The sequence below is a fragment of the Vanellus vanellus genome (assembly GCF_965231255.1).
Source record: "Vanellus vanellus genome assembly, chromosome: 11".
NCBI lineage: Eukaryota > Metazoa > Chordata > Aves > Charadriiformes > Charadriidae > Vanellus > Vanellus vanellus.
In genome coordinates, this window is record NC_138916.1 from 17,142,790 (window position 1) to 17,161,209 (window position 18,420).

At 42.7% G+C, this 18,420-nt stretch overlaps 1 protein-coding gene across 1 annotated transcript in view; it reads right to left on the minus strand.

The window, feature by feature from the left end:
* AGBL1 (AGBL carboxypeptidase 1) overlaps positions 1-18,420 on the minus strand; it is a gene marked incomplete at its 5' end in the record, with an annotated part of 291,273 nt that overhangs the window by 69,849 nt on the left and 203,004 nt on the right. The gene's annotated exons all lie outside the window — the stretch shown is intronic.

The window sequence follows — 18,420 nt, forward strand, 5'->3', positions numbered from 1 at the left end:
GAACCCTGATATCTAGCAGATTTTCTCACTTTTAAAGACCTTGTCAACCCAGCACAAGACATGCCGTTCTCTAAGGTTAAAGCAAAAATTCACATTTTCTTTGCAAGCAACGTCAGAAGAGAAAGACAATGTAAATTCCAGAACCAAGAAAGGTGCTTCCATGGAAGAGCTCCACCAAAGCTTAACGAAAGAGTAAGATCAAGCGGACAAGGCTTTATGTAAATCTTCCACAGCAGAGAACTCAGTGGAGATAGGTGGATGGGTGGGTGGGGATCCTTAAGAATTTTCTTTCTATAAGAGATTTAACATTCCTGAGAAAAATGACATAAACTATGTTGTTGCAAAGAAAGATAGCCAAAGTGTTAAGAAACCAACCTGGTCACACCACAATGTCTTAATTGACTTTAAATGTATGGAAAAAGTACAAACAAAGTTGAAAAAAGGATTAAAACAGATTGGTTAATACTAACAAATGCAAAAGTACAGAAAGAACAGGTAGGAATAAAGCTTGAAAAATGAAGGCACAAAGTGAGGTGAGACTGGCAAAAATATCACACAGAAAAGGTTATCATTTTTCACGTTTATTAGTAGTAAAAGGCAGCATGAATTGTTAGTCCACTTTCCAGAGAAGGAAAACCTATTGACAATAAGGCTGGGAAGAGTGATTTTGCATCAATTTTCATAAAAAGGTCAACTGTGATGAATTAACGTTGTTAAGAACTAACAAAGGAGTAAAGGAGTCCTAGAATGCAAAAGGAATAGGTTAGAGGAGTTAGATCTTTCCAAATGAGCTGAATCTGCTATATTCCTTCTGCAGCTCTAAGGAACTGACTCAATCAATCTCAAAGCTGTTAACGATTATTTTTTTAGAACTTAGGAAGGATTGGTGATGAACTAGATAACTGACACAATGTAGTAACTATCTTTTGAAGATAGAAAAAAGGAGAAGACAGCGAACGATAGACCTGTCAGCTTAACTCCAGTTCCTCAGAACAAAGAAACAATTTGGAAGTACCTGCGAGAAAAAAAGAAGTGGGTATCTGTCAACACAGCTTTGTCAGAAACAAATTATGATGACCCGTTCTAATTTGCTTCTGTGAGAAGGTATCAGGGGAATACCCAGTGGACAAAATGTCATATAGTAAAGTTTTTTGAAACTATTTCAAGTTCTCAGAGCAACTGAGCAGCATGGTCTAGGTGAACTACAGGAGAGTGAATATATAAACTGTTTAGAAAATTGTAATTGGAAAACAGTTCTCAGTGTTTCAGTGTCAAGATGGATAGATGTGGTATATGTGCTTCTGCCGGACTCAGTCATGGATTTGATACAATTCAATATTTTCATTAAAGATTTAGGTGAAATAGGAAGTATGTAATTTGATTCACAGATGAAACCAAAGTAAGGCAAAGATTGTATTAAAATTCAAAATCATTTTGAAAAACTGGAGATGTAGCTCGAAGAAAACAGTTGCAATTCAATAGGGTCAAGTACAAGTTACTACAGTTAGACAGGAATAATCAATGGTACAAACACACAAATAAGCAGCTACGACAAGGTAACATTTCTACTGGAAAAAAACCAATTTGCATTATTGAAGATTACAAGCTGAACACAAGCCACCCATTCCTTTCTGTTACAAAAATGCAAATACAATTCTGGGTGGGTATAAAAAAAGAATGTAACCTGGAAAGACTGATAAATTAACCTGTTCTCTCTTTATCCAGCACTATTAAGCTCTCCATTAGAGTTCCGTTCCCAGTTTGGGCAAAGCAATTCAAGGAGGACTTGGCCCAACTGAAAAGGGTCCACAGGACAGCACTGAAAAGCAAATAATCTGTTCCTTATGTGTAGGCTGGATAGAGCAAAAAACAACCAGCGAGGACTTGCTGTAGCAAGACAGGGCTCAAGCTAAATACCCGGAAAACATAAGGGTAGTAGGAGCAGAAACAGACCATTTGGAGAGAGTCTGGTAATTCAATTATTAGAGCTCTTTAAGAAAAGATCAGACTAACACATCAGGAATGATAACAGGTAAAGCTGATCCTCAATGGGGAAAACAGATGACCTGTGGAGATCCCTGCCCGCCCTTAACTTCTCTGATTTTATGCAAACACAAATGAAACTCAAAGTTCGTTCCCTACAGGGATAGTACAGGAGGAATAATTTCAGTACTAACCGGCAGAGCAGAGGCAAAGGAGGAGCAGGACTGTAAGAGGTCAGCTCTGCTAGAGCAGCGCGGGATGACTTCCGTCGCTTTACACCAACCGTAGCAGGAATAGTTGCGTATCAGGAATGTGTTGGTAAGGTTGCACTTGGCACCCAAAACGGGAAAATCAATCGCTACTGGACACAGCAGTATTTAAAAGCAAATCACTGTAAGGTCAAAAGACAGGAAGATGGAGAAGTGCAAGTCTATAGCAACATGCACTGCTTGAACTGTGCAGTGTAAAAGGAAAGCTTGGATAAAACTTGCTCGTGCTACAGCTAAGCCTAGGGACTATTACAGGTCACTCCTTTCTTGCAAACTCATTCCTCCTCACAAAAAGTCCATAGAAGATCAGAAGGAAGGGAATTAGAATGAGCTTTCATTGATGAGCTGTTAGGCACAAATAGATTAATGAAAGCTGCGTACAATGCATCAGCAGCCACCAGGCTTGGCAGGGCTGTTATCACTGGGTATTAGTTTATAGCAGTATAGGCGAAGGAGAGAAGCCACTTTGGGCAGAGCTGCCAAGTGAATCATAACGGATCAGGAGCAGAGGGCTTCCCTTCAGAAGGCTGAGCTGGGAACGTGGTCCTGGGAATTCTTTTTCTTACCAATTTCATCTAATCTCTTCTCTTCTCTCTAAATCCCTTTTCTATTCTAGGCTTTGTTTCTCTGGAGCCACTTGCAACATTCCTTTGTTGTGACTGAAGGAAGGAAACAAAAGAAGCAGCAAAGCATTTTGCTGTATAAAAAGCACAAAGAAGAAATGTTTTGCTCACTGAATGCGTACTCTGCATTCTTAACTGTCCTGATCCAAAGCACAGTAAAGTCTTCAATTGCCTTGGGTCACATCCCCACTACAAGCTGATATTTCATCAGTCCGGTGTGGATTATATAGGGCTGAATTATCATAGGATAAACTCCAGATTGGATTTTATATAGTCCATGGACCTGATATCTCCTTTCATTTTCCCATCTGCATTTTAGCAAAGGCTGCTAGTGGGCGTCTTACAATAGGGTTTGAGGAGATGCACTTCCAGCCTCCACACTCTGATAGGAAGAGGGTTAAGACTCTCAAATAGAAAGGAGAACAGACTACAACCATAGACTATGCTTTCTCTTTTTTTTCTTCCCCCCTCCCCCCGGTGAGATAGCTTTCCCTTGTTATCCTGCTAATAAGTCCAAATGGAACTTATGAAAGGTGTGTAAGACAGATAGGGTGAAATGCTCTCTATGACTGTAAAGAAAGCTTTTGATAACTGACGTGGCTAGATTCTTGACTTTTGGATGGTTAACAAAGTTGATGAAACTCATTTGGTGGGCCTGAAGGAAAAGAACTTTGATATAGTTTTTCTTTGGGGGGTGGTGGTGGGGTTTTTTTACCCCTTATCCACTCCAACGTTAATTAAGTGGAATAAACTTTACCATGACAAGCTACAGGTAGGTAAAAATAAAGTGTACGCTGTCTTTTCTAGAAATTAATTAGCTCTGGTGCTATAAAATCTCTAATATGTTAGATTAGAAGTCAGACTGCTCTAACATCTTCATGCACAGCAGAAACAGCACCGTTGCTGCCGGGAGATTTATTCATGTCACAACCAAAGAACTTCACGTGTCCAAGAAGAGTAAGTCCTTTGGCTTTTACCTCTTGTGACATCCTCAATGCATTAGCTTTTCCATCCACAGACCAGAGTATATTAGGGATTAATACGGCTCAGCAACTCAAAACACACAGATTGTCAGTCTCAGTAATCAACCCAAAGAAATTTGAGGACAGTTGTTATTTACAGAAAGTGATAAGAGACCCAGCAGAACACTTAACTCTAAATAAACAATGCGGGAACTTCAGTACCCAGAAAGTCCTAAGTGGCAAATAGGCAGCTCAGATGTTTCCAAGTGGGGTTTCATTGCATTCATGCTGAGAAGTAGCAAAAGCAAAAGACGGGAAAGGGTAAGTCAGAAAGCAGGGGGCCTTTCTCCCAGGGATTCACTCTCATTTCAACTAGTGTTTAGCTCTGGTTTGTTACTTCATTAAGAAGGCATTACAAAAACCAGTCTCCACGCGCTGATCACCGGCTCCGTCGTGCAGCAGTGTGACGTGTTACAGCTTGGTAATGGGGACCTTCTGGCACCTGGGCAGCGGCAGGTCTCTCTCCAAAAGCTATGCAGAACCTGAAGGGAGTGGGACGGGCCTTTCTGCAGCGCAGAGGAACGAGTAACTGCAAAGTGAGCTCTTTTCTCCTATGTTCCCTTCACCAGAACGTCCGTACTTGGCAACATGGAGACGTTTCCCTTGCACAGCAAGCAAGCTTGTGGCAAAGCACAATGAACAAGACAGGCAGTATAAATCTTGCTTTAACAAGAACACTGCTGAACGGATCCTAAATTAACCCTGAGTCCAAGCTGCAGCCCAGCCTAAGAGGGGCTCATGTAGAGAAGCACCCCGTCAGAACAACGGGGAGACTGCAGCCAAATCCCATCTCCTTAGAAACACGCAGTAACTTACCTCCATCCCACCCCGGCACTGAATTTGAAGGCAGCCGGAGGGTTGGGGGTCTGGAGAAGTGCAGCATGGAGGACAGTGTTTTAGGACTTTACCTCACTTAAATCTGCATGTGGTTTCTGCTCACCCTTATGATGGAAAAAACACTCTCCAACAAGCTGCCATTATTCACGCAAGGGCTTGCAACCAAGAGCTCTAAATATAGCAAAGGTGGCACAATAGAGAGGCTCCCACGCTTAGGTTAACACCGCGAACCAGAGCTGAGCGATGTGAACGGACTGATAATAGTTTCCATCGTTGGCCACTTTGCGGATAGACATTGCCAGCTGCCAAGTTCCTTCCAGCAGGTTTTTTGATATACCATTATAACCAGGCAAACTTTGGGCTAAAATAAAACCTGACAGACTTCAGAAATAAAATAGTGTGCCCCCTCTCCAGACCAGCCCTTTCTGATCTTTGAACTTGGTTGTTATCTTGAAGGAAACCCTCTTCTGAACTTTGGTATGAATCTAATTAATGAGTTAATTCCCTGCTAATCTATTCTTTGTGTCTGTTTCGTGATTAATTTAGTTCCAGTGAATTTCCTTTACTGACTGCAGAGTAAAAACACATTTCCTATCCTATTAATCTCCACTTCTGACCCATCAGCAGGGACTAAATAAGGGCATATGCTTCTATGCTTTTATTTTGTCAGCCATTACAGAGCGTAGGCAATTTCTAGAACAAGCAGCATGGGGACAAGTAGGGAAACTCTCCAGGCATAAGCGTGCCACTGCTACAGAGGAGATGGAGGGAAGTTGGACACCCAGAAGGTGTAAAGGCTGCACAATTACACCAGCCACAGGTGTAGCTGAGGGGACAGCCCAGCAAGGCTGCAACTGCACAGGAATGACACTCAGTGGCAAAGGATTAGAGAAGAGCCCGGGCCCAGACTCTGAGAACATAAATTTCTGTTGAGGGAGACACAGCAGGGATCTGGTTTCACTGCTCCTGAAGTTCTTGAGGCTCCAATATAATTTTCCTGGTGTGGAAGGGGAGGTCTTGCTTGGAGGACAGATAGATTTCTCTGTCTCCCTCCACCCTCAACGCTCTTGTGAAAATGAAGGAAATTTGGCCCGTTCCCCTTCTAACTATTCAGGTAATAATTACTCTTTCAGCATTTAAAAAAGTCTTAGAATGGAGTCCCCACCATAAAAAAACCCAAACATTATTTATTGTTGGAATTAAATAAAAAAAAAAAAAAAAAGGAAACTGCAGGGATGGGAAAGGTTACCTTTCTGGGATCACAGACCTGCCCTCCCAGCTCTCATACACCTTTCAGGGAAACATTTAAAAAAAAAAAACCAACAAAAAACAAAACAAACAAACAAAAAGAAAAGCAAAAAAGAAGCAAAACCAAACCAGCCCCCTCCCCCAGAATTAAAATAAAATTTATTGGGGCTCCCTGCGTAACTTCCATGGTAGAACAGTCCTGCCAGCAATTAGCATCACAAACCTTCCTTCTGATGCCACAGTGTGTCAAGGACATTTTTAATGACGGATCAAGGGCACCGCTGTTTGCGAGGTATCCTGTTTAAACTGTGTTAACAGCAGCTGCCTTAGCATGCAAATCCAGCATCCCCCAAGGGATGCAGTAAGGGCAGGGAAGCACCACAAGGCAGGGGAGAGCTCTGTGCAAACAGGTATGCTGCTCTCATGGCTGTTCCTGCCATCCCTACAGGAGAAATAGTCTCCGAAGTTTCCCTAAATGTCTTCCTGTTGCTTCTTTCCCAATGGCTGGTTACCCAGAGTCACTCTGTAAATGGATGGAAATGCCAGGAATGAGACATGAGGAAAAATACTCCAAAAAGGGAAGAGACCTCAACTGATCCTATCTGTTATCACTTCTCAGATAAATTCCAGCCCCTATGCCAGAGTATTCCGCTTCTGAGAAATTTAAGGAATTAGTAGATGTCGCATTACAGGTGAGCCTTACAGACACCCAACAGGGGTGAGGATAAACTCCTGATGGACCATGGCCACCAGAGGGACCTGAGCCGGCAAAGAGAACAAAGATCAAAAGTTATGCAAGGACTCGGAGTACACTACTGCCTACTTTGCTCTAGCACCAGGTGCCGGGTCATGCAGGACTAGATTTCCCAAATAGACTGGTATACAGCCAGCAGCAGAAGCACCGTGGGCTTAGCCTTCAGGCCTTGCTCTCCAGGGACTTTCTCTGCTCAAAGATGAGTCTTTGATCCTGAACAGTACATTTGCACAATAAAAGTTTGGATATGATTTTAAAAAGCAAGAGAGAAAAGTGAACAAAAGCCGTGTTTCCGCATCTTGTGTCTCCAATCTGCTCCTCCTGGAAAGGGGCAAAGACACCTCAGAGACACCGTCAAAGTGCCTAAACCGATTTTTCAGCCTAATCCACTATTTATCCTTCCACCCGACCCTTTTTTTTTTTAATCCTGAGCTCCTGAAACAAAGGCCTCAGGTTCTTTGTGGAGTTGCGAATCACTTGCATGAGCTGCAGGGGAAGGCAGGGAGAGGGCTTAAGCCGTGTCCTGCCCTTCCCCTTCCACAGCCACCTCGCACTGGGACCCTCTGTCTTTTGCTCCCTGTTCTGTACCACCCGCAAACCGCCAGCAGCACATCCTCAGCCATTTGTGCTTCTCTTTTCCACTCGGTCCTTTCTGGGCTCTGCAGGTAAGAATAAACACTGTCTTCAGGCCAGATGCATAGCACTGAAATCTAAAAGGTTTAAAAAAATGACGTGATTTCTTATGGGCATGAACTTTCACACGAGAGGCTCCGGTTTCCTTCACCAACCCCATTTGTCGCCAGTACTCTTCCAAGGTAATTGCTTAAAGATAAAATGGTTTCTCCAATACAGTTCATCAAACCAGGTGAGGATAGAGCTGATTAATCCAGGAACCTACCATCCCTCTTGAAAGCGCTACACCTCAATGGCGAGGCACATGCACAACACTGAAGATATTACAGAACTGTTACTTTAACAAATGCTACGCTTTCCCTAGCAAAACCATCTTGAATTCTTGTCTTCCTATATCTTAAACGACACCACATAAATAAGCAGGGGTCCAAAGCAGGTGGTAAAAGTAGTTAGAAAAATAGGAAGACTAAAAAAATTGAGCATCTTTCATGACCAGACGCATGGCAAGGGAGGTGATAGTTGTTTACAAAATAACTGGCAATTTGGGCACTCCCAATTATTCTCTCTTACAGCAGAGGACAAAGGTGCATTTGCAAAGGTGAAAGACCAGCTGATGAAAGGAAACACTTTCCCTTTCTGCACAACACGCTGCTAATCTATAAAACTCATGAGATAGCAGGGTGCAGCCAGGAGCAATGAAAGATTCAAAAAGCATCAGGCACTTATATAGAAAATGAGAGCACTGGAACATTTCATTAGATAGGATTATTGTTATTATAATTATTCGGAAAGGCTACAAATTCTCGTGTTTCCCAGTATAAATAAATCACTGTCTGAAGATAGAAAGGCATTCCCCCAGAGGGTAGGGGTATTCTGTAATTGTCCACTATGATAATTTCTTGCATCCCTCTTTGAAATCTCCAATGCTGAGCACTGTCAGAAGGGACACTTGACTGTACTAATGTACTACAGTGGATCCTCTCTTCTTAGGATTCATTTATTCATAGATGAAAACACAATTGTGTGCTAGAACGAAAAATAAGTATTAATACTAGGGAAAACCTGACAAGATAAATCCAGGTAGCAATACTTTACCCAAATTCTTGGCTGCCCCCTGCAGCTCAATGGAAGATGAAACACCGCTTTATTATTTGAAATGGGTGTTTGCTTTCTCTTTGAATTGCATTGGACTTTTATCTTTTAATGAGATGCTGGTGCTTTTTGGAGAATGCTATAAAATGGCTTCTTCACAAACAATTCTGAAGTACAGAGTGTGATGTAAAAACTTGCTGGGTAGACTAGACAGAACAAACAGATTAGACAGAGAAATAGAGAACAGATGCTTTCTATTTTCCCCCTTATTCTTAATTTCTGATGATACTGGCCAGATAGCGGAATCTTTTTCTGGCATTCAGCTGCTTCAGTTGCTAACTCTGCCTTCCACGTCCAAATCCTCTGACTCTAACTCATGTTGAAATAGGGATTTAAGGTAGTAAGTAACTGTTAACACTTAAAAAGATGCCATTATAGTTTAAATGGTGACTAATGTGCCAGAGATAAAGCTGCTGATTATATATTTTTAAATAGTTAGGGATATATTTGAAAGTATAACCACAAAGCATGCTACTGTTACTTTAAAAATTAAATTTGACCTTCCAGAAATTAACTTTTCTGCTGTTTAAAACCACAAGTTTTAACTGGAACAAATGGAAGTAGGAATGGGAGATGGAGCTGGGGGGGATATAGAGAGAACATCCCCAAATAGATGCAAAGGGAATGCTTTTTCTTCTTTTTTCTTACACTGTTCTGAGTCTGCCTCTCCTCCCTGCTCCGGCAGCAGCCCTTGCCCTGGCATGCGTCTTCCGCTGAGGACTCCTGGTCCGGACTGCAGCTGCCTGAACCCTCAGCATCTACTCACAGACGGGAGGGCAGAAGGAAGCCGTAACCTTTCCTCAGGAAAGGACATTTCACAACAAACAGGGGTGGTGTTTGGTTTTTTGTTTGTTTTGTTTTGGCCATTACATCCCAATCCAATTCTTACAGAGTTAGAACTTTCCATAGAGTTCTGCCATCCTATCTCAGCTAGTAGTACCCTTTCCCACTTCTCTACCAACACCCTCCACGTGCACACGGAGTCCTTCCAGCACATCTCAGGTCCATCTGTACTGTTCCGGGACAGAATCAGTCCCACACCTCTCACATTGCACTGGGACAGGGATGAGAAAGTGGCACTGCTCTGTCCTGGATTTGCCCCAGGGAAGATCCCTTATCTGAGCTGCATTACTAAGTGCTACAGACTGGCCAGGGCCCAAAAGGGATGGGTCTTCACCTTGTACTTGAAACTGAACTTTCCCCACATTCATGGGAATTGGATCTGGGATTTTAAGCTTGAGTATATTTCTGCTCTGTAGAAAAAAAAAAAAGAAGACTAAGTATCAATTGCATGTGGATCTTCCCCCACCCATACTTCTAGTCTCAGCTCCAGCCTAATCCTCACAAGTTCTTTTTGCCAATGTCACATTTAACCTATACACCGTAATAAATCCATACGGTTTCTGAAAGAATGCAACGAAATGTCAGAGGCTACAGGAACTGCCTTTCACATTTGTACCTCCATGCACAAGCGTTCATGCACAGCGGGACACGCGTGTGCAGGGCCCTGAAACAACAACCTGCACATATTTATCTCATGTCTCACACAATACCTCTGCCGTGTCTCTCTTCGCAATACCTCGCGTGGCGGGAAGCGGCAGGGTCTGTGGGTGAGTCACAGCCACAATACACTCAGCAGCCGGAGCCTCTGACAGAATATACAATGCAGCTGAGATGTCAGTGGAGGTGGCTTTGGAGTACTTTAAAATGCTGTTCAAGTGCCAACTTTACCTCCAAATATGACACTTTGCTCGCCCACCCGCTTTCCTCCCAAGCTATGCGCTCCTTTTACTGCAACTCAACAGCTTTAATTATGAATTTCTCTGCCTTCTCTATCCCTTTAACTATTTAGTCCCTCATTTGTCTTGCTGAATCTTTTTATATGCTCCTAGAGAGCAGTTGTACGCTGTCACCGCAGTACAAGAGGCCCGGCCAGACTCTCATTTGCAGGCTGGGCACCCGACCAAAAGGATTTGCAACAAGCTACTTGGCCTCAAGAGCAGAAATCTCTGTTCTTATGTTCCCTTTGCAGAGAAAGGACGCAGCGATGAGAGGACAGCGTACCTGGGAACATCATTATATCAAAACCACTTGGCTGCCCTTAGCTCTTATTGTCTGAGCAACTTCTACAGGTACAAATTTCTGACCTGGTGAAAAACTGGATCCCACTGGTGCTTTTACAGGGGATTCAGCTCCTTCTATCCCTGTACTTCACCCATCTAAATCGCCTTTAGACAGTGGCAATGCGTGCACCACTGTCACCATCACTGCTGTGAAGGACTGTGAGGCTCTGATGCTACTCATGGGTGGGGAGATATTCTGCTCTATACAGTCTCACAGAACCCTGGCATTCATTACAGTTTGCTTCTAAATTCTGTCATTCTTGGACATCTGGGCCCCCACGTTGGGTCCAAGAGGTGAGAACTCCAAATGGTGAAGCATTTGATCCAGATAATCCAAACCAAAATGTCTCTTGTTCCTGTGATCTACGACCCACGATTAACTCTCCGACACAGGGGAGAGCAAAACCTGTTTTGACCCCCAACCAGTCTAATTTTCGCCTACACGAGTGTGTTCCTCAAGAGGCTCTGTTGGGAGCTGTGGACAGATTAATTAATTGCAATAAAGAGAGCCACTCATCAGGGGCAAAATACAGTACTTCCACAAAAACATGCTTTCTTCTAAAGGGTTAGAGAAATGCATTTTGGCTAACTGCCATCCTACTCACTTAATCCATTGCTTCTGCCCAAAGGAAGGTACTGTAGCATGTATCTGTATGAAATATCTGTCTATTCTCAGGTTTTCACAAGTCTCTGAGTTTCTTTTGGGACTCTGGGAACAACATTTGGAAAAGTTCCACAAGGAAATACTAAATCACCAAGATCCTTATCATTTACCCATGTTTCCCGCCAGCTCAGAAGCACAAGGATACCCACCACAGTAAAGCCTTGATCGTCCATATCTCTTAATATTGTCAAACAGCTGAAAACAAAGGACAGAGATCATCAACCGAGTCGCACCAACAAAGTTGTCTCCGCCGGTTATTGTGTCAGAGCTCCAAAACTAATGCAACTGGTGTTTCAGCTACTGCTGCAGTATACGTGTAGTCTATATAAGGCTATACACAGGCCTCTGGACCTGCCTCTTCAGCACTAGACTTGTGGCACGTTCAGTCCGAAAGCCCACCTCTGCCTGCATTCAAGATGACCGATAGTCTAAACAGGCTGATCCTCTCACCATCCTTTGTACCCTCTTAGAAATAAAACCATCTATTCTGTTCCAGGAAAGTGTACCTCCCTCATAATACATTCCTTTGGGGGACACTTCATAAATGGGAATCACATCTGAACCCCTTATAAGCAATCAGCTTTATTTTTTCTATCCCAGCGTGTGAAGGGCCCCACTGGCTTTCATATTTCAAGGTAGATCTTAAGGGAAAAGGACTGCACCGCAGAAATACAGATGCTCCTAATCAATACGAAAACGTCTAATACCAGACAGTACCACAGCAATATGCCTCACAGAAAGGGCAATGCAGAGCCCATTTGTTCTGCTGGATATATACAAGTTCATTATCTGTAGTCCAGTCAGATCTGCACATGTACGGTAATTTGAATAACCTCAGACAAATATGATAGCAAGCAGTGCTTTTGTGCATGTTCAAAGTTCCTTCTACGATGTCTTTCCCTTCCATTTGCTCTTTTCCTCTCCTTCCTTTCTGCTGCTATTTAAATTGCTATTATTTGCTGTTAAATGATAAATTAATTACCTCTGAAATAAGTGTGAATAATTGTACCCAGCCTGGCATAGCTGGGGCTGGCATTTGATAACAATCAACAGAAGCTGTGCAGCTCCCAAGGTATTTCATCATCATCATCATAATAAAAATCAATAGGAGAAAAATAGGGACAGCTCCAGAAAGTGTTAATGAAAAGTTGCTGAATTACAGTGGCTCACCTGTGAACAACTACATGAAAGCCTCCTGAATACCAAATATATTCATTATAGACTGTATTGCTTGGCTGAACCTCCAAAGAATTCACCGGGCTTGTATTCTCACAATAACAAAGGAGAGACGCTGAAGAGTGCAGGATAAGAAGGATGAAGGGGTGGACGGAAAAAGGTTCACGTTCTTATTTAGAAAACATTATCGAGGCATATAATGAGAGTAAAATCTAAAGCCTATAATAGATCCAAACTCGAAATCTGAGGTTTTTTCCTTTCCATAGAAGAGGCAGCAGTTCTTTAGGTTGGACCCTGAGAGTCCAAGAAGATATCACTCTGCAACTTGAGTGTGAAAGATCACTGGAGAGTGTTACAAGACAGTCAGGAGTTAAGGCATTTCGTGAACTCATCCCAAATGGTTACAGCAACATGAGACCACCCCAAAGCCCGGCTTCAGCTACCCTCGTACCTCTCACATTGTGTTCATGTTAGACTGTGCTCTCACAAGTCTTATATGAAATACATTAGAAACTCCTTTTGCCCCATGTTCTGCACCACCAACGTGACACGGTAGTTTAGCTTACTTAGATAAATGCATTTCCACACCATTTTTCTCTCCAGCATCCAAATACAGAAATACCACAGCCAGAGATGCTCATAAGGCAGTAGAAATTTCAAATTCCTTTACCAGCAATAAAATCTGTGACTAAGCTAAAAAACAGAATCAATAAATAACCTCCTCTTCTGAAAGCTGCCACAAGGTATTTAATGTCTACAGATGATCAAGGTTATAAACGAACCGAAACTTTACTCAAAGAAAAGCAAAGCTTCAATCAAACAGAAATCGGAATCAAAACAGCCAAATAATTCCTGCTATTTTTTTCCCCCGTGGGGTTAGATTCACTACACAATGAAAAAGCCCTTTCATCTTCATCCACGTGTCAGAGGACTCCCCAGAGTCCAACTGTCCGGTCTGCCTCAGGGGACTGGATGCCCTGACTGATGGTACACCCTGACTCTGTGGTGATGATGGGGCATTTTGCAGGGTGAAGCACTGGCTTGCACTCAAGCCTTCCAGCTGAAATTTGTTCCAGTTTGTATAATCAAAACAAACATAACGTCAAGGAATGACACCCGCATTCACCTGTAACTATAGGAAGACCCAAACTACCAGGCAAGGGAGCCGTTCCCCATCGCTGCACACAAGTATAATGCCACGTTTCTGCTACTCAAAGATGCACTAAAGATGTCCCAAATGAAGTGAACATACTTTGCCCCATCTGCATGATTTTCTTGCTTGAACTTTCCTCTTTCTTATCTGCTTCATCTCCTCAAACTCACTTTAGTTTGATCTGAATCACATTTTGGCCACATAGCTTAAAAGATGAGCGGAATTGCTTGCACAGCCATAATCAGGGGAAGGTGCGTTGTAGTGAAAAGATGGGAAATCCAACAGTTCAATACTATCCAGGATCACGACAGTGCATCAATGCGGTAGAGAAGAAGAGCAAGCACAGTTTCAAATGATCTGCAAATCCTTCCTGTCGATTTTTGGATTTGCCATCCATACGCTGACCAATCTAACTCTGTTCAGAGTATGGAAGATGAAAAGATTAGATCTGGACGAAGGACCGGAGCAGTGATTAAGCCTTCTGCTTTTGATTAATAGCAGAGCGAGACATATTTACCTTCTGAGATGGAGAGAGATTTGGTTCTGCTCAAGAAAGGTAAAAAATGAAGAAGAAATACAGGAGGTGAGTAATATCTGAGTCAGCAGAAAATGCATAATGACTTCGCAAAAGCCTGTCTCAACATATAAGGTGTCTCGTGAACAAATGGCTACAATTGCTGCAGTGTATGCAAAACATTTCCCAGCCTGGAAAAAACCTGGAGGGCAGAGAAAAAGAAAATGAAGGAATGTGCCATCAGTTCAATCCACGAGGAAGAAGGGGAGGATACCTACAGTGGGGGGTTGCTCTTGCTTTCTCTCTCTCAAACCTGTTTTATGTGAACAAACAGTGACTTCCCATCGTCTTTTGTGGTCATGACAAATGTGAAGTTACCTGGACAGCGTTGACTTAAAACTTAATTGCTTTTACAGCAAATGAGGCATGAAACCTATTATCAAAAAACACGATGTCCGAAGTACAAGCTGGCATTTAATTTTCCCAGCAGAGAGCTTCTGAATGCCAGAATTGTCTGCAAGGCACGGCGGGAGGCTGGAAACGCAAAATTAGTGATTCTTCCTGGGGCATGGCAATAGCGTGCTTGTGAGATGAAGTTTGGGAAAGGGCAAAATAAAGTGTCTGCATGAGCACCTGACACATCGCTTTGGTTTTTTGAAGGTGGCTGCAAAGCCCAGCGAATTCTCCACATATTTGGCCTTTGACCTTGTCAGAGTGGTCCATAAGACCATCCCTGCCTAATGCTGGTGGAAAAAGGGCTAGTTAACGCAGAAAAACACCTAAATATCACTTGTGAAAAGAAAAGCCAGAAACAACTAGGTCCCTAAGTAGGTCTCATGCAATGTGAGGGTGATAATGCTTGAGTAAGTGTGACAATGAATAGGAAGTGTCCCAGGAGCACAGGTTGCTAATTAAGACACAGACTAATACCTGGAGCAATTTAATCCCTCTTCCTCACCATCAGACATTGTAGCTCTAATGTATGTTATGCGTGTGCTGCATCTGATCCTTTCTCCACCTTTTGGCACGTCCAGGAGACAGCTGCAATATAGAGATGTTGAGGACCAGTGACGCAGAGCTGTTAGGCCAACTTCATGATGTCCAAGGATTTCCTGGGGTTAGTGGAAACACTCTACTGTCCTACTAGCAGTATAGCCCCACTGATAGAAGTTCAGCCCCCTTTATTTTTCTCAGATGCAGTTACTTTGCTACTCTGCCTCTGCTGGGAACTTATTCCAAAAGTTACCCCACTCGTGCTTGTAAATGACTCCATTTACAGTTCACACTTGAGAGGAAAGATAGACTGTTGACTGGGGACAGGAAGAAATTCTTGCCTGCGTACCAAACCATATTTAGTTAGGTCTGCTAAGGGTTTCTTTCTTTGACTCACTGGAGACAGTACATTGAACACAACGGACCTGATCTGGTGTGAGAAATCCCCCACTCACACAGGATGCCTCCATTAGACCAGGCACTTCCCTGACAGCTACTACCTTGCTCCAATTTGCTAACCGCTGGTTCTGACAGAGCTATATAACGTGCACCGCAAATAGTTTATTCCAGGGAAGCAGGCAGGGTCCAGCCTGCTCCTTCATCCCCTTCACAGTAGTGGTGAAAGAATAAGGCTGCGAAACACCCAGAGCAGAGACAGCCTGAAGAGGAAAATTAAAAGACACATACAGTTATAAACCTTGACAGGTGAAAATGTTTGTTGTCGGAGGGAGATGCTGAGATGCCAAGTCGATGCCACACGCACCAGACACCAGGGCAAAGAGAGACAAATGCAGGACATGAACTGCAGGGATTTCACATCAGACAAGACCTCTGGCTCCACGGCTTTTGATCTATGTACCTTTGCAATGAGACATTTCATCTGGGAGTCAGCTATATCCAGCGCTGGATTAACTTCTTGTTCCATGGCTTGACCTGTCACCCAGAGTACTACAGAGATGGGCACTCAGAAACGCTTATTTAGGAAACGCATGAGATCGAGATAGACACATTTAACATAAGCACTGTGCAAACCATCACACTGCTCACAGCTTAATTTCAGCTTCCTTCCACAAAACAAAACCCTCACAACTAAAGAAAGTTTGTGTTTTCATCAAGGTTGAACAATACTAATTCTTTTCTTTTGATATCGGTGAGTAATGGTCTGATAAGAATGACCCATATTTGTACCTTTTTCTAGACGTGCCAGCAGGACAGTCTTTGGGACACATTTTCCTTTGCCAGAAAACATTAGCTACAGTCAGAGCCATTGTTTCCCACTTAAGTATCTATCGTGCATATCATTTCCTGGGAACAGGACAGTGATGACTGCTGGAATAAGGATAGCCTGCAAGTTGTTTAAAGCCACCACTGTTCGTGATGTAAAGCGCGTAAAAAAAAAATTGCACAAGGTTATCACCCAGACTTTTCCTGTGTTGCACCCGAAGGGTCCCCAAGTCTGGCTCTGCTTTGGCAAAGGTACCCAAAAATCTGGGTATTTTCATTCACATCTACTTACATTTTCAGAAGCAGAGTATAGGAAGTATTCAAGGATGCTGTGCATTTTTGTGGTAACCACAGAAGACAACAGAGCTAGTTTTAAATTACAAGTATTTCATTCTCCTTAATCCCATAAAGATAGGTCTAGTCTAGGAAGAAGCTGTTTCCATTAATGCAATGATAAACAACCAGTAAGCTGCAAGGCTCTGGTGACCGCCTTGGGCTACCTAAACCAGCTAGATTAGACTTAATCTTTACAGAGTAAGATTATACTGTGCGACAGCCCCCTCAGCTTCCTTGAGAGAAATGTTTTGATGGACAATCATTTTGGGTTTTTTTATTCAAAGACTGCAAGCTGAGGGAGAGGTATAGAAATAGCTGCCCTCCTGCCCATATCACTGCGCTTCTCTGTATTCTGCATTCTTCCATCGGTCCCAGTAGGGTTCCTATTCCCACTAAAATCAAATCACACAATTCTCTTGGCTAGACTCACAGAAACTCAGGACCAAAGTATTAATTTTCAGAATCAGAATCAATATACTGCACAATCATTTTCCATGAATTAATTATTTAAAAAAAAAGAATATGCTAGCAACCCCTTTGGTCCCTGCATCTCCCTTCCCCCAACCTTCTGCAACGAGCTCCTGCAATATGACATATCTAGGTGGGATAAACAATTCGGCTGTTTACCTGGTCTGCAAACAGTAACAAATTGTACCTAAGCCACCAAAAGTTCCATAAAGCTGCAATTATACCCAGTGGACTGAAAATGAATGAGTAACTGTCGCATTGCCTTTTTGTAGTGACATTACATCCCTGGATGCCATGGAGGTACTCACTAACGCCAGCAAACTTGAAGGGACAGAAGGCTTTGCTTTCAGCTACCACAGATACATTTGGAACAATATGGGAATCTTACAAAGCAGGGAACTTTTTTGATCATTGATCAACATTGCATTTTGATCAACATTGATCATTGATCATTGATCAACATTGCATTTTGGGCATTGATCAACAACCCCACAATATTAGGAAGGTGGAATGAATCCCCATTAATATAAAACCAACTAAAGAAAATAGTAACATAAGATTATAAAGATCAGGGAAAACGCTCATTGAGCTCATGGGACCAGATGGCTTTGTTTCAGTGTCTGAGGCTAGTCAGGGTTCAAGGTTTTTCTTCCTATAAGTGAAGTTACTTCCACACAAAGGCTCTTCTAGCTCTAGTTCAGAAGAGAGAATCTCAAATGCATCCGCCCAGCCAGGCTTCAGTAGTTCTCGCTAATGATATACAATGATTTGTCGGATGGCCGTCCACAACATGGATGGTGTTTAGCATACGCGTTAATTGCTTCATTTATATGTTCATATGTACAAGTGAGCACAGCTAATCCAAAGGAACGTCTCTGCTTTTAGCCCTCTTTTTTCACTGTCCCTCATAAACATTAAAAACTGCGAACAAGCTTGTAAGAATGGTTTTCGGCATGAGGAACAGGTGGTGGTAATGTCGGTTAAGTATTCCTGCAGGGGGAAGACGGGAAGCCTGCTATAAATTATGGCGGCATTTCTGCAACTGAAAAACTTGCTTTTCCTTGATGAAGCTGAGAGAGCTCTTTGATGACAAACCCATCGGGGAGCTTCAAATCATATCACATCACTAAGTTTTCTTTCTCCATTTCTCTTGGAAAAACATTATTGCAAACATATGTTCTTGCACATCACACTAAAAAGTGACGGTGGTCTAGAAAGAATATATATATTTCTGCTTCATCACAAATT